The sequence below is a fragment of the Camellia sinensis genome, chromosome 10, assembly GCF_055761805.1.
Source record: "Camellia sinensis isolate YWXY chromosome 10, ASM5576180v1, whole genome shotgun sequence".
Classification (NCBI taxonomy): domain Eukaryota; kingdom Viridiplantae; phylum Streptophyta; class Magnoliopsida; order Ericales; family Theaceae; genus Camellia; species Camellia sinensis.
In genome coordinates, this window is record NC_138970.1 from 32,674,816 (window position 1) to 32,692,467 (window position 17,652).

Below are 17,652 nucleotides of genomic sequence, written 5' to 3' on the forward strand. Positions count from 1 at the left end.
CTTCTTCTTCTTCTTCTTCTTCTTCGTTCTGCAAACCAGGAAAAACAAAAAAAAACAAAATCGACACCAAAACGGCGTCGTTTTGGTGTCGAGCCGCGTTTCGAGCCGCGGCATTCGAGCTACGTAGCATGATCGTATTTGTAAAGTAGGACTCACGCATCAAATTAGTCATAACCACACAATACATTTTAGAATTTTTTTAACAAAAATGTTTCATGCCCCTTTTCCCCCACCCCCTTTGACCCCCTCTCTCTCTCATTGGTTACATTTTTTTTTTTTTTCCTGCTCCTCCAATCACCACCCGCCACGTGTCTGTGGGGGTTGTGGGGGCGGTGATTAGAGGGGGTCTCTATCATGACTCTTTTTTTAAAATAAATTTTCTGAGTCCTGACGTTGTTGTCATCATTATAGTTTCTGAATCACTCCTTTCAGTAATGAACTTAACACTACCATTTATCTTAACATTACAGCGATGAACACACTTAAACTATAACCAAAAAAAAAGGGGGGGGGGAAATCAAGCAAGTCCTAAACAATAATATAGTGTTGTTAAGATTTATTCTAACCTTCCACCACCACTAAAGTCTCCGAAAGGGATCTCTGTAAGCTTGTCGTCTACGATTTCTTCTTCTTCTTCGTTTTTCTTCCTGATGGAAAATCCTCTCAAGAACTTGTTCAACATGTTTGAAGTACCATTCATTCCATCTTTTACAACAAACAAGTAACCCAATGAAGATTCCCAAACCCACCACAAATCCAACAGAAGCATTTATAAAGATTTCGGGCTCTAAACTTAGTGGAAATTCTAAGGGCACTCTGTCAGATCTCGACACCGGTGATGGTACCGGTGAGGCATTGTTGCAACTGATGTTCAAAGGATACCCACATAATGCCTTGTTTCCTTGAAAGGAAGTGTCTCAAAATGTTTGAACTTGAGAGCCTTTTGGGATCATTCCAACTAATTGATTATATGATAAGTTTAGGAATGCAAGAAATGTAAGGCTTTCAAGTTGCATTGGGATGCTCCCACTTAGCTTGTTATGTGAGAGGTCTAATGATCCAAGCTGTGTCAAGTTCCCAATTGATGATGGAATTGGACCTGTGAGAGCATTGTGCGATGGGTTAAGAACATAGAGAGATTTGAGAAACCCTACTGTATTTGGTATCATCCCTTGGAAATTGTTGTTCGAGATATCAATGGAGGTAAAAATAGTTAAAATTTTCACTAGCTCCATCTCCATCCCTTTATTGTTGAGTGTTACTGTATCTTGATAGTAGAAGCCGTTAAGTTTTAGGAACTCAAACTGCAGGTGACTGAAATTTGATTTTGCATTATGATCAGCAGCAGTCATTGCTGTCCAATGTAAGAAGACTTTATATGGCAGATCACCACTAAAGTTATTCGAAGCTAGGTCAATGATTTGAAGCTTTGGCCACATATAATAGCCTAGTAGACGAATGTGAATGCCTCCATGAAACTTGTTGGATCGCAAAACTAGTACACGCAAGCTAGATGAGTTCCCCGAGAAGCACAGGAAACTATCATTTATCTGATTGTTACCAACATTTAAAACCTCTAACACTGTGCAATTGGCAAGAGATTTGGGAACCTGCCCTTCCAAATGATTCCTACTGATGTCTAGTGTCTTCAAAGCACAACTTTTCGGAAATGTACCCAAGATTACCACCAAGACTGTTATTTCTCAAAGTCAGCACCCCAAGAGTCTCAGTACTCCTTTCAATCAAGCATGGAGGTATTGTGCCACTGAAATTATTATTGGATAAATCAAGAACATTGATGAACCTTGCGATGCATATTGATTTGGGGATGGTTCCTGTGACGCTATTACTTGAAAGAGAGAAGAAATAAGCAAAGGTGAGCTTGTTGCCAATTTTAGCAGGTATAGAAGAGTTGAAATTATTGCTTGAGGAATCCATATAGGTAACAGACTCTAGTGGTATTGGAATTTCCCCATGAAGTTGGTTAGAATGCAGGTCAAGGACAGAAAGACTAGGAAATTTATATGGGTTTTCCAAATCTACTAGGAGATTATGAGAGAGATTCAACTGCATCAAAGATCTAATTTTCGAAATCCAGTTTGGTATTCTCCCTGAAATTTGATTGGCTGAGAGGTCCAAACTAATCATTTTTTATCGGTTCCGTAGCTCAGAAAATCTTCGCAGCTTGCAAGAAGCCATTTTTAATATACTGATCTAGGGAAAGGAAGACAAGCTAGACTCACTGTCACTTGCATTAATTGACAAGCTATTGTATGAAAGCTCAAGACTTGTGAGATTTTGGAGCCTCTAGATCATTTCTAGCTGTATGGTGCCACTGAAGTTGTTGAAAGAAAGTGAGAGGACATTGAGACTCCGAAGTTCAAACAAAGATGAGGGAATTGACCCTTGTAATTTGTTTCTACTCAAATCCAATGCATCCAATGAAGGCAAGGATTCGTTAGAAAATCCAATAACAGGACCATCAAATTGATTTTTGGAAAGCTGAATTTTTTGCAGCAATGGTAGTGAAAACAAAGACAAAGGAATTCTCCCATTGAATGAATTGTGCGCTAAATCAATATTTAGAAGATTTGAAAGGCCTTGAAAGTGAGTGGAAGGAGCATGACCTGTTACAGCATTATGAGATAGGTCTATGTATTTAATATTCTTGGATGCCTGAAAGGATGGGATTGTACCGGTAAAACTGTTGGATGACAAGTCCAAATAAACAAGTTGATTAAGGTTTGCCATAGTACTCAGAATCGTTCCGTTGACATTGTAGCCTGGAAGCTCTATTATGGATAGCATCTTCAGGTTACCAACAGAATCTGGTAATGTCCCTGAAAAATTTGTGTTGCTAAGGACCAGGGTGTGAAGGGATCCATTTGGAGGAAACTGTGGCAAAACCCCTGAAGATAACTATTTCCTGACAAGTCAAGAGCCTCCAATGTTGATACTTGGAATATCTTTTTCGGAAATTTTCCATGCAAGTTGGAAGAATAGAGATGCAAGGATCTCAAATTAGGCAAATCTGCAAAGAACTTCGGAACTTGGGCATAGAGACTGTTTTGACCAAGTCGGATGTCAGAAAGAAACTGAAGCTTCTAGAGAGAAGAATCAATAGGACCTGAAAGATTGCAATTGGACAAGCTCAAGACTCGCAGATTAGGTAGTGAAGACGAAATGGCCTCACACCACTGGCTTGCCTGGGCCGAAATATTTACCCCATCAAGTAGGAGTGTTTTCAGCCCCGTGAGGTTTTGAACGAGCTTTAATAAATTTGGGTTCTCAAGTTTCAGTGAAGGTGCTCCAGGGAAGTATAGGGTAGATAGATCAAGAGTAACCTATGTTGTCATGCGCGACAATACAATCGGAATTTGCCCAGCAAAATTTGCATTTGACAAATTCAAATATGTCAGTCTGGTAAGATTGCCGAAATTGGGTGGAATTTGTGTGAAGTTGAAGTTGTTGTAAGCCAAATTCAGGTTTTGAAGAAATTGGAGAATGAAAAGACTACTCAAGTGGCTGATTCCACCTGAGATTGATTCTCTGGTCAAGTCGAGACCAATAACATGACCCTCTTTGTCGCAAGTAACGCCCTTCCAACGGCAACAATCAGTTGTTTGAGTCCAATTTACCAACTTGACAGAAACTGCTGAATTATATCTGAGGTTGTTCTTCAATTGGAGCAACAGTGAGCTCTGATCATTGAGGCATTGGCTGTGTACTGGAACAGTACTAATGCAGAAGCTCAAGAGAAGAGTGATAGAGAAAAGCCAAGCAAAGAATGCAATTCTCATGTTTAAGGGTGTTGTGAAGCACAAGCGCAACAATGGAAATGAAATGAATTGCTCAAGTTGGGAGTGGAGGCTTCTTTATCAGGTCTATTCTTCTAGTAAAAAGCCACTTGGAAAATCTAAAGGCTGGTCTTCCAATATTTTCTCCTTCAATTGGTGCAGTTCTTTTTACTGTTTGGCAAAATAGCATCACCTTTCCTTTTTCATGGGATTGTAATCTTAAAGGTTTGATTCACAAGATTAATAGTGAATGTGTAAATAATCCTATCAAATTAGTGTAGTATTCATTATCTAATTGGATTAGTAGGATAAATTATCCCTTTGTCAATTGTTTGATTTGCATTGGATTAGTAGGTAAAAGAGTTTTTTATTTTATTTCCTAACTTAGGATATATAATCTCACCCCTACCCCATTACTAATAATCTTACAAATTTGTTGGATTAATTATCCATATAATAATTCTTAAACAAAATTTCAAAACAAACACAGAATTATTGGACTCACCAATTAATAATCTCAATCTCATGCTCTAATTCTATCAATCAAACAAGCCCAAAGGGTACTCTTTTTTTGGATATTTGGTCTTATAATTTCTACTCTAGTCCCATTCCCAATGACTAGGTAAATCATTTGGTGACTTAATTCATTGGATTTAATAAAAGAAAATTTAAAATTTCTTACAATCAAAGGTTCTAATATCATAAGGTCATGTTTTAATATATAGACTGATGAAATCAACAAATCTTTAGCCTCTACTGTTCTTGAGTTGATTCAAGTACAATACCCCTCAGCCGAGGTGCTAAAGGTCTAGGAAACTAACCCAAATCTGCTATAAATGTGGTTTTGAGATGGCTATGGACAATATTCCTCAGCTTTGACGATTACCATTTGGACTTGATTCAATATCTTTGGAAAGACAAGCAAATAATAATGGGTAACACAATAAGGAAAAGTATGTTATTATTTATGAATGGATAAATTGTTAATAGGTCTTAATAATTGGACTTAATTCCCATTAAGTTCTATTGAAAATAAATCTTAGTAAAATTGTCGCTAAAAATAATTTTTTACATATATAACTAAAAGTTGACAATTAGTGACTTTTTTTGTCACGTTTTTATGAATCGTCGCTAAAACTTACAATTAGTTACCTTTTTTGTGATGAATTTTTCAAACTGTCGCTGAAAGTTAAACATTAGTAACTTTTTTGGTGACGATTTTTTTAAACTGGCACTAAAAATTAGTAATTAGTGACTTTTTATAATAGTATTTGATGAAAAACGTCATTAATTATTAGAGGACATATTGAACAATAAGTTCACCTATGAAAATTTATACATAAGTCCCTGTATGACATAGATTAGAGATTTCCATTTCAATTTACAAGATTGTAATATATTATTGAATTTTAAATCAACAATTACTAGGTGAATATGAATTTATTAATATGCCAACCTGCTCTGTGGCTGCTTAAAGCCACGAGAATTTGACATATAGTTTCCACATACTCTGTTTTTGCTATTTGTTTCTTCTATGTTGACTAGAAGTCAAGATTGGTGTAATTGATGTGATCTAGATCAGCCCAAGAAATGGGTTACACATCTTAATCCGGAATTCATGTTCTTGGTGATTTTACACCAACTCATTTTTTATTTATTTATTATGACAAATACCTCTAGAAAAAATTGGAGAAGATATCCGGTCAAGTAAGTTAGTCATATTGTTAGTTTCTCTTCGGTATAACTAGTAAACAACAATATGACTTATCTATTTCTTTTACATAATTTTGTGGTGATCATATAACTATCGATATCTAATTAACTTAATTTTTTACATAAATAATTTTCTTAGTGGATTCAACAAGATGAATGGTTCAGATTATCAAAATGGATTCATGATAAACAAACTATATGCTCCAATCTAATTATCTAGATTGGAGAAAAGCGTTATTTATTCTTATTCTTATTATTACTATTATATACCAGTGTAGAGAGAGAGAAAAATGTTGAGTAGGGCATCGGCTAATGGATTGTAGTTCAAAGTGCAATAACTTCTTTGAGAAAATATTGTAATGACAAACTATTGGAGGATGGAGGGATACGAATTTAAGTCTTACTGAACCAAGCTATACACGGCATTGGACCACCTGGATAGAGTCTTATTTTGTTCATTGTGAACATCACTCATCTCCATGATTGATTCTTTCATTGGAATTCACTTCCGTAATTGGTTTCAAGTTCTAAATGGTGCATTGACGCTAACAAACTTAATTGGGGCAATATGTAGACAAATATACATTTCATATACTAAAAAAAAAAAAATTGTAACCATCATAAGCCATCGCAAATAATAAAAATACAGTCGTAAAAGATTTTTTGCAACAATCATGCAAATAGGAGACGCAAATGTGGCGGTAGCAAATACTTTTTACGACATCACTTTAACTACTTTTTGTGATAGCTATGTTGCAGTTGCAAAAAAATAAAAAAAATAAAAAAAATAAAAAACAACATCTATGTTTTAGCGACCATTTTTTGAAGGTCACAAATAATTATTTATTATAAAAATCATATATAGGTTTGCTACAACAAAAAATCAATTGCAAGCACCCAACAATTTTTTTAATGAAAAATAACATGAAATTAACAAATTAATTTAAATATAGACATGTGAACACAAACACACATATAAACTAGTGAAAAAATCTCGTGCAAGGCACATGCTAGTATGACTTTTAACTCTAATGTTTTATTGAGTATACTAAATGAAATGGAATAATATGACATTTTTTTGAAAATATTTATTTTATATTTGATTCATTCAAAAAAATAATAAAAAATGCATTGTAAAAGAAATAATAATTATTCCATAAGAAAATAAGAAAATAATTATTTCATTCCATTCCACTACCTGAACTTTTTTTCAAAAATAAGCTTAGCTTCTTACAAAATTGAATAGAATCAATGATTAAATATATGATAGGAACTTTAATTTCTATTATAAAATATAATTATGGAATAAAGAGATGAGATAAAATTTTAATTCAAATGAGTGGATTCTTTTTTTTATTAATTTTTATTAGGATGGAATAATTGAATGGTGATATTACACGCCAATGATCATATGGTATCACCGTTAAACTTTGATTTAGTTTTATTTGTAAAAAATTGCTTTTAAACCCATGCAAGGCATGGACTATTCTTTTGATATATTTCCAAAATGCAAATCTTATAACAAATTATTGTGTTTAGTTTGATTTTTTAAAAGTTATTTTAGACAATTTTTCATTTGTTTTAATAAATTTTCATATTTTATTCATTTTTTTTTTATTTTGTTAAATTAAAAATTCTAATAAGGAATAGTTGTGATTTCTAGTCTTATAACCTCATCCAAATTAGTACTACTAATATTGGTCAATAATACAAAGTAAAAAACAACGACTCAATTATTGCACATTAATATGTGTTTAGAAGGGAAAAGATTGAGTACATATTTAACTTTTAGCATAATATACAAAGTGACTTGAACTCATAATCTCAAGATTATTAGGTCAAATCTTAATCATTGAACCAATGGTCCCTTGATAAATAATACAAAATAAAAGAGCAAAATAGAAAAATTAAAATGCAAGCCTCTAATAATAAATAATTTTTTGGGATACTTACGTGTAGGTCCTAATAAGTAGACTTATTGTCTAGTAGGTCCTATAGAAAAAATTTGTCATAAAAAAAAGTCACTAATTGTAAGTTTTAGCGACAATTTATAAAAATCATGACAAAAAAAAGTCACTAATTATCAATTTTTAGCAACATATATAAAAAATTGTCACAAAAAAATTATTTTTAGCGACAATTTTACCAAGATTTATTTTCAATAAGACTTTATAGGAATTAAGTTCAACTATTAAGACCTATTGGTAGTTTACCCTAATTTTTTTTTCTAAACCAACGGATAAAATTAAACAAAAAAAACACAAGTCTCAAGCAGATAAACACTTCCTTTGCATATATATATATATATATATATGCTTATCCTTATCGCTAGTGAATATTACTTTTAAGTCAGGAATGAACGGTGCTTTTCAATGCGTGAAAAGTCAATTTTGCCAATCTGTCTAATAATCTTTGTCATTAGGTCGTGGGGGCATTTATGGAAATATGTAGACTTTTTGCCCTTTCTCTTAACAAATACTTTGCTGACAACTATCTATTTGAGGGGTAATTTAGGAACTTCACGTACAGTGTCTACTTACACCCAATGGAGATAATTTGGACGAGTTGGAAGTAAAGTTGCCCAAGTAAAAGATGTGTCATGTTCATATGAATAAAATGGGACTCCATCCAAGCATTCCAAAGTAGTGTACATTGGTTTTGTTGGAAAATTTAGTTTTATAAGGCTTATTTTGGATCATTTTTGAGCTCAAAATTGAGTGGGCTCCAAACGTCTTTTGGGATGGGCTTGAAAAGGTGACATGTTCCTTGTCGCGTGGCAAGTCACAAAATGAAAACGGTTCGTCAAAACCATTTATGAGTGAATGAGAACTTGATGCCGTTTTCAGGTTCGTGGAATGAATGTTTAAAGAAGTAAAATGTGGGTTTCCTTGAAATGGTTATCCTACATTGAAACTTTAAGAGAGCTTTTGTGAGTATATAAGCTCTAGATTACAACACTTGGGTTGGGCCCCAAGGGGCACCCCAAGTTTGTAGAAGGGAGGAGTTATGGACAAAGTGAACCTTAGCCCAAACCGCCGCTGCCGCTAGCTGTCCGTACCGGGTGTGGGTCAGGTCAGTTCTTATATTAATTTTTTGGACAAAATTTGTTTGAATTTTTTCCAAAATTTCTTGAGGGAAAAATTAAATTGAATTCGTTTTTTGTCCATTATTTATGCCCCTTATCAGGTCCGAATTGCACTAATTTTCCATCTGTTGAACAGTTAGAAAACTGCCCAGACAGATTCAAATCTGTCCAGCAGTTCTGCAGATCTATCCAGGTTTTGAACTGCATCTGTTCAAAGCAGTTGCATATCTGTTAGGCAGATTGAACAGATTCAAACAGTTTTTTGACCTGTTGGAACCTTAACAGATTCATAACTGTCCAGACAGATTCAAAATCTGGACAGTTTATTTAACTACTGCAGTTATCTGTTTGAATTTCAAACTGTATTTGTTGAAACAGTGCACTTGTTCCATATCTGTACCAGTTTGAAATTAACACCTGTTCAGGTCTATAAAACCAGATCTGTTCCAGCATTTTTCCAGATCCGAAATCAGTTTGAAAATCATCCAAAAAAATTCTGTTCTCTTCATTTTCTTGCTCTGTTTGCATAAATTCTTCATATTAGTTTTAGAGAAAATTAAAGAGAGTATAGAACACAAGGTTCTAGTTCGCCGGACAAATTTGTTTGGAGTGCTACTACAAATTTGTAAAGATCATTATATCCTAGGAGATAGACGCCACATAACCGTAAGCACCGTAGCGGGGCAAATCTGTCTTAAGGATAGAGTGTCACACACTCGACTTGTTCTTTTATTTTTCATTTGGTTCGGTAAAATAAATTCTGTAAGTTATTTATTTTATTTTGTTTGATTTAGTTTCAATTTATTTATTATAGACAGAAGATTGTTCCAACAGGTTCAGTAGAACTCAGTTTCATAACCCTTCAATTACACTCTCCAGTGTTTGTCTAGCGGGTGACATACGCGATATTTGTGCAATTCAGATACCTAATAATAAAAATAAATATCATAATATGTATGTTACTTAAGTGATAAATATGTTCTTAATGAAACTCTAGTTCTTGAGTTGAAAATTTGTTTACGCTGTGTATAATAATTTTTTTATTTTATAATATATATAAAGTTATCACGTGATATGAGGAGAAGAATGTTTCACTAAACCAATTTAGGCCTTCATTTAATAATAGTAAAATAGATAGATATTTAATCTAAATATATTGAAAAGACAAAATATCTATTAAAAAAATTAAAATTTCAACAAGCGCTTCTTATAAAATATCTATTAAAAAAATTGAAATTTCAACAAGCGATACTTATCTATCTATCTATACTATTATTAAGTGAAGGCTTAAATTGGTTTAAAGCTTAAATTGATTTAGCGAAACCTTTTTTTTCCTTATGCCACATGGCAACTTTATATATGCTAAAATAAAAAAATTATTATATATAGTGTAAGCAAATTTTGAATCCAAAACCTTGGGTTTCATTAAGAATATATTTATTACTTAAGTAACGTACATATTATGATATTAAATTCTTTATTATTTATTTTTATTATTAGTTATTTAAATTATACACGTATCACGTGTGCAACCCCCTAATATTCTTTTATAAGAAGGTAATCGATCACCACCACCACCGCCACTATCTGCTACCACCACCCACCCGCCATCCACCACCCACCTGCCACCACCATCCACCCATCCGTCACCGCTTTCCACCACCGTCTTCCGCCGCCACTACCCACCACTTGGCATCACTTTCCACCACCGTCTTCCGCCACCACCACCCATCCACCCGCCACTTGCCACCACTTTCCACCACCGTTTTCTGCCACCATCACCCACAACTTGTCACCATTTTCCATCACCATCTTCCGCCGCCACCACCACCTGCCATCATTTTCCACCACCGTCTTCTGCCGCCACCACTCGTCACCACCCACCACCCGCCACTACTTGTCATTTCTCACTTTTTTTATATTTTTAAATTTTTTTAAACATTTTGTCTAAACCAAACGCGTTTGTAGTTTATGTTTTTTTAAAAATAAACAAAAAATAAACAAAAACCAGTTTATAAAATTTTTGTAAATATAAACTGAAAACGTAAACGTTACCAAACAGGCCCATAGTTTTTACTGATTTGCAACTTGTTACTCATTTCCCATTTAAATGATATTTGGGGGAATTGCAAAAAGGTGAAAATAAATCAAAATAATTGCGAGCAAATGGATGCAAGTGATAGGTATGTTTTACACAGATCCATTTGTATTTTCATAAAGATGCAATTATTTTGAATTGTTTTCGTTTCACTGAATTGCAATTTCCCCATGATGTTTTTATTTTCTTTAGAAACCCATAAGTAGATTGAGCGAAAACAATTTGAATAATTGTCATTTTTTCTTTGAGATTAAGGCTCTTGAGTTGAGTTGAGTTGAGTTTATTGCTCGTATGATTTGGCTAGCAAGTGACACCATTTATCAATTAGCTTCTCGCTTAATCATTGCTATGGAACACTGAATTATGCAATGATAATACTTTAATATGGACATTACATTTAATAACGGGAGACTTCATCCACTAAAAACTCGTTTGAGAATTGATTATTTTAATTAACTTTTTAACTTTTTATGAAAAGATTGCAAAAATTAAAAAGACTGATGTGACAACTTATAGTGTCTTTTTGGCTTTTTGTCTATTTTTACGTATTGACAAACGAGGTTAAGTTAATCTTTGATATCTACCTTATCAATCGACTTTCCCATTAGTACCCAAATTGCATCTCATTCGACAACCAGTTTTACTAGATAGATGTTACATGTCAATTTTTTTTTATCACACTATAACATTGGCATCAATCAAGTCACAACAATCTGAATGTCTGGCCTTTTCAGCCAATTAATGGAGACAAACTCCCAAAAGAGTATTCACCCAAAAAACTCCCAAAAGAGTATAAGCTGAAGTAGAATTGTGACAGAGCACAAGCCTATGTGATGAACTTACTTGAAAGAGGGGATTTCAATGCACGACACTTGAATGAAACCTTTTCTGGTTGATTTATGGTAATGTGGACAGCTTTGTGACTGGGAAAGATTGAGAGCATATGTGTTTTGTATTTTCCTCGTGTTAAGAGATTTTCTTTTTCACTTTTGTGAATGTTTTTTTTTTTTTTTAGCTGTATTGAACCTTGGGAAAGTATCATATATTTTATTGTAATAAATTTTGCTCACTTAGCCAATAATAAATAAATAAAAAGTCTCACACTAGTTGGCTTCTTGATTTCAATATTAAATCATTCTTACTCTCTCAAGAGGAATTGATTTAGGATGAAAATGTTAATTAACTACACTTATTGCTCTTCTATTTGCAACTAGAGAGGATGGTGCAACTGAATAATATGTTTTTCCCAAAAGATACCAATGCTCTGAACACTATCAAGGCAAACAAAATGAAATGAAATTTATGAAATAATTTCACACTTTTCCCCCATTTTCTTCTTACTTTTTCTGGTTTCTTTTACCCTCCCCTTTCTTCACAATCCATGATTCAATTTTTCTTCAAGGAAAATGATATTTTGTCACTGTCCTCGTTAATTCTCCTATATGAAGAGAGGCACACAATACAAATGCTGTTTATATTGGTCTCGTTCAATTACAGCTGGTCCATTTTCCACCAGTCAAATCCAAATCAATATTTGCAATCGACACTCAGATCAACTAGATACAGAGGCAACTCTACAGCTATCATTAGGTGTTCAATTGGACACCTTGAAATTTTTTATTTTATTTGATACATATATGTAATTTAGTTTAAAACTTTATGTTGAACACTCTAATCCACCTTCCTGAACATCCAACTCAGTTGAACACCCACTCAAGCTCACTTTCTTAAACACCCAACCCAACTCATAACCCTTTAATTATATATGCTTTGTGAAGCAATACATAGTATGTTTTGAAGTTTTGCTTCCTCATGTGTGCAAAGTATTTCTTTGACAAAATTATGTAATTTACAATTCCCAACAAGTATACCACTTGAATGTTAATATCGATCAACAGTTTTATACCTTATCTCAATTTAAATTAAAGGAGATTTCTTCTTCTTTTTTTTCTTTTCTTTATCATGCTAGTGATAAAAACAAAATATATTTATGTAAATTTTTGTATTTACATTTTATTTTTTAAAACAATGATATTAATATATTAGAATTTCATTTTATTTATTTATTTGTGTGATCTGAAAAGTAAAAAAAAAAAATTAAGTTTTTAAATGTTTACTCTGAAAAAAAAGTCACCCACAATGAACACCTTGAAAAAAAAAAAAAAAAAATTGGAGTCTCCACTGACTAGATGAACATCCGAATGATCCACTTCCGAGGGATCAGAGGCGGTTGATTTTGTGATTGGGTAATGGATGCTTCCTATCATCAGCTGTGATGAAGAGAAACAAAGATACTGCAATGAGGTTGAGGAACACCAGAACAGAACCATTAGAAAATCGTTTACTTTGACATTAGATTGGCAACAAAACCATTTACTTGTTATGTCTTGAAAATATGTAATCAGAGTAACTGCTAATTTCTCTTCTTCCATTGCAAATCCTAAAATGCAAATATGATTATAAGATTAAAATTTTACTTTTATGTTTGCACTTTCTGATCGACTTTGAAGTCTGTGTTGTAAAGTACAAAATTTAGAAAGAAAAGAGAATGTATTAAATGTGAAAAAAAAAAAAAAAAGTATTACAGTTATATTTCTTTATTAAATTAACGAGTACCAAGAATTTTATTTTTGTTGTTTTTAATAAGTAATCCAACATGATTGATAAGGTAGAGATCAAAGATTGACTTACTGGATGAAGTATCCCGTTATTAAATTTCTGGATGAGTAATTGTATGGTGAAAATTAAATTTATATAGTGTGGGATCTATGTATAAAATAAATATGAATCACAAGATAATTCTGAATAGTTAAATCTGAATTTATAATATTACTGTAAATGGAAGGAAAAATTAGTCTAAGGTCCCTCTCCCATTTTCAGTAATGGAAGAGATCCACAAAATTATTTTTTGATGTCTAAGATCCGTAAACATATATCAGAGAAATTTGACTCTTTGTCTCTCCTCCTCTACTGCAGAGCAGCACTTTCTCTCTCTCTTTCTCTCCGAAACCCTAGAGAGAAGAGATGGGCAAAGTCAAGGGCAAGCATCGTTTGGACAAGTACTGCCACCTAGCACAAGAACACGGCTATAAATCTCGTGTCGCATGGAAGATCATCCAGTTCGAGTCCAAATTCAGCTTCCTCTGCTCCTCCCGCGCCATCTTCGACCTCTACGCCAAGCCCTCCTTTGTTTCTGAATTGTTCAATAATGATGATGACTTGCTTAACTGAGTCTCTGCATCGAAAAATGCGAATGAAGCCTTGGATTTGATCGAAGAAAACTTGAATCCAAGTGGTGGTGGTGTTGTGAGCGGTTCAGATTGTTGTTTGATCATATCTGTTGTGTTTGATCGGAACATTGTTGACTTGGCATTGTCAGTTTTCTCCGCCATGCATTCTAGCTTTAATCCTGGTACATAATACTATATATATGCACTTGCGTTTACCAAATTTGAAACTAAAAGTAGAAGAATCGGTGCTTAAATTAGGTGAATATTGATGTTCTATGCTGTAAATTGTGTTGTTTGTTATTGTAATGCTGAGCCACAGCTGCTTTTAATGCACATTGCTTATTATGATATGAAATTATTAAGTTTAGTTGAAAGTATCTAATTTTTTTTTTATATATTTCTTTATATTCATTTGCTTAGTAATCATAGTGAGATGATGAAGATACAATACTGTGCTTGAAAAGGAGAAAAGATGTGGTTTAACTTGGTATTTATCATCAATTAGCATAGTATTCTGTAGATGGAAATTATTTTTCACTTATTTTTCTTGGCAACCAAACAAACTTTATGCTTTATAGTTCACTTGAAATCCAAAGAAAATTCAGAAAAAATCCAGAGAAATTCTCTAAAAATCAAAGAAGATTGGGTTTTAGATAATGTGACTCATCCAATATACAGAGAAGATGAATATGAGTTCCTCATAGCTCGAGTTCATCTCTCTCTCTCCCTCTCTCGCTACTTGATCTCTATACCATTTTCACTAAGCTTCAAGCAGTTCGATTTCATATCTTATTCTCTGAAAAAGGCCAGAGAAATTCCCATAATTTGCTTGACACCAAGATTGAAGGCAAGCAAAGCATGCTGCTCAGTCATCTGACCATCCTTGGAAATACCAGCTTCAAAACTACCAGTGGTGGAGTTGATGAAATCACAATGGCCAGGAGCATCAATGACAATGCAGTAGTATTTGGTGGTCTCAAACTTCCACAAAGCAATATCAATGTTCCCTGTTGAAAAATATTTCTCCAGCTGCAAATCATGCATGGATATATTTTGCTTCAAGAAATGATGTTGAAAAGAGAAAACATGATGGGATGAAGTACACAAACATGCCTGCAGAAGTATCCTTGATGTTGATACAATAGTTAAACCTGTTGCTGTTAGGGGAAATAGAAGCAAATCAATGTTGTTTGATGCTTGCATTCTTACCACGTTCACATTCAAAGGTCTATAGAAATTCTGGAGAGAAATTTCTTTGGACGAAATTTCTCTGGATGAGAATTTCTCTGGAGAGAAATTTCTCTGGGAAGTCTAGAGAAATTCTCTAGATGAAATTTCTTTGGATCAAATTGAGGGACCTTAGACATTATGAAAATATTTGGTGTCATTTATACTATAAAATTTTAATACCATGGACCTTAAAAAAAAATCCCCTAAATGTAATGTCCATATTCAAGTATTATTATTGCATAATTCAGAACTTTCTGTATTTCTTTTCTCCTCCCAAATTGTGTTTAAAAAAATAATAATTTGTTTGAAATTAAATTATTATATAATTAGAAACTAGTAATTTTGTTTCAAACTGCCTTATTGGACTTGCAATGAGACCAATTCACCATCGTTTAAACACAGCCTTGCAATGATTTCTTTTTTTGGTTCTCGCATTAGCTGCTATTTTTTGTAAGGTTTGCTGTCAAATATTAAAAAATAAGATCAATGAATTATTTTACAAGTAAAAAGTTTTACAAGAAAAATATTTTTCTTGTAAAATATACATTACAAAGGTTAAAAGTTAAAAATAATTTATATTTATTCTGTACACTACACAAGTCAACTGCTAATAATAACTTATTCTTTTACACTTCCAACTCATTTTTACATAATTTTCACATTGTTAGAATAGTAAAGATAGAGGAAATAATATATATTGTATTAAATGAATTAATCATATACAATAGAAGGCTTGTATATATATGCTGAAAAAGAGTATCCTACTAGAAGTCTAACTATAAGAAAAAGTATCTTATAAGAAACCTAACTATGACAATATAAATATATTTAGGAAATCAATACCTAATATATCTAAGAATATATACTATATATATATATATTAATATCTCCCGTCAAACTCAAGAAGGATAAACATCTTGAGTTTGGAGAGAGAAACTAAAATATGAAATAAAACTAAATAAAATGAAAGACAAATAGATTGCAAAGTCTAGAACGGAAGCGCAAGAGCGCTTGAGATATATCAGAGACTAGAGCTAATACCGGGAGATAGTTTTATGATCGTGTCGAATCGTTATAGGAACTAGCCAAAACTAATGCCGAAACAGTTTAAAGTCATGCCGGATCGTTGTAGGAACTGACTAGAATTAATGTTGGAACAGTTTACGGGGTCATGCCGAACACTTGTAGAGATTGGATGTTGAACCAACAAGTGTGGCACACACAACTTATAACGTGGTACTAAATGATAATGGTAACAGATGACTAAGTGCGCTAAGGGGCGGCTTGGATGGTACACAAGGAGCGGCTTAACTTGTGTGCTAGAGATTGGATGTTCAACCAAGCAAGCGTGGTATACACATAACTTATGACGTGGTACTGAATGATGATGGCAACAGATGACAGAGTGCACCAAGGGCGGCTTGGGTTGCGTGCCAAAAGAGGCAGCTTAGATGGTACGCCAAGGGGCGGCTTGGATGGTGCGCCACAAGGGACAGCTTGAATTGTGTGCTAGAGAAGGCGACTTAGGTGGTTCATATGGTATATCACCATACTCACCATGATATAGGTATAATACCCCTCTCAAATTCAAATAGGTTTGAAGATAAAAACTTATTTGAGGTTAAAACAGAGGGAATGACAAAGTGGAACAAAAACACACAAAAAAATAGATTGTGAGTAAAAAAAAATATGATAGAGATATGAATAAACTAGTAGACAGAGAAAGATCGCCACAGAGCAATGCTGAAAAGAAAATATAGCAGCAAAATGGAATAAGATCCGATTGGCGGCCAAGGCAAAGCTACCACCGCCTGCCTGTAAAACAAAATTATTAGGTACTTAACCTAACTCTGATACTATGTTAGAATAGTAAAAAAAGGGAAAAAATAATATATATTATATTAAATGAATTAATCTTATATAATAGAAGACCTGTATATATAACCTGAAAAAGAATATCCTATTATGAGAAAGAGTATCCTACAAGAAACCTAACTATGACAATACAAATCACTGTGTTTGGTTTGAGTTTTCTGGATTAAGTTTTTTAAAATCTAAGTTTTTTGATTTTCGTATTTTTTTGTTTTTAGTAAATATTTTTAAAATTTTAAACATTTTTTTTACTTTTTTAGATGCACCTTACTTAGATGTGTCTAAAAAGTAAAAAAATTGTGAAAAAATATTTTAAAAAATTAAGAAATACATAAAAATACAAAAAATATACTAAATTCTTGTATTTTTTTTATATTTTTGGTATTTAATGAACTTTTAAAAAAAAAAATTTTTACAATTTTTTTACTTTTTAGGTATATTTATGTTGTGTGTCTAAAAAATAAAAAAATTGCATAAAATATTTTAAAAATTCAGTAAAAACAAAAAAACACGAAAAACAAGAGTGTAAAATTTTCTGAAAGGTGAATATATCTAAAAAATCAATACTTAATATATCTAAGAATATATACCATACATATATTAACACATTGAATTTCAGAAGACTTT

General features: G+C 32.9%; 1 pseudogene; it reads right to left on the reverse strand.

The window, feature by feature from the left end:
• Nucleotides 1-578: 578 nt before the first annotated feature.
• On the reverse strand, nt 579-3,824 carry LOC145800283 (receptor-like protein 6; annotated as a pseudogene).
• Between the last annotated feature and the right edge of the window lie 13,828 nt (nt 3,825-17,652).